At 42.5% G+C, this 372-nt stretch overlaps 1 protein-coding gene across 1 annotated transcript in view; it reads left to right on the top strand.

The window, feature by feature from the left end:
• Positions 1-372, top strand: part of LOC108448894 (endogenous retrovirus group K member 18 Pol protein-like) — an 11,652-nt gene that overhangs the window by 10,377 nt on the left and 903 nt on the right. The window lies entirely within an intron of this gene.

A 372-nucleotide genomic window follows, 5' to 3' on the forward strand; every position in this document is an offset into this window, starting at 1 on the left:
GGCGTGCGGGTTTTTTTTCCAGTCAGCTTTTGGCCAGTTTTTCAGTTTCTTTTTCTCCAGAGAGAGACTGAGAGTTGAATTTTTTCCTTCCCCGGAATTTTGGATTTTCTCCCTTTTCTTCTGGACTGCTTCAATATCAGAGCACATCAGGAGGACTTTCCACTGAGCACAGAGGGCCTGGCCCTGGGCCAAGCCCGAGCTCCGAGGAGACCAAAGGGAGGACTCTAACACTTTCCCAGGTTTTTTTTCCATAGAGAGATTTTATTATTTGGCATTATTTTCCTTTTCCTGTGTGTTTGTTAAATAAATAGTTTTTATCTCTTTCACATTTTTCGGGGAAAATTTATTTTTTCCCTAACCTTGTCGGTGGAG

This window comes from Corvus brachyrhynchos, unplaced genomic scaffold (genome assembly GCF_000691975.1).
Source record: "Corvus brachyrhynchos isolate BGI_N302 unplaced genomic scaffold, ASM69197v1 scaffold719, whole genome shotgun sequence".
Classification (NCBI taxonomy): domain Eukaryota; kingdom Metazoa; phylum Chordata; class Aves; order Passeriformes; family Corvidae; genus Corvus; species Corvus brachyrhynchos.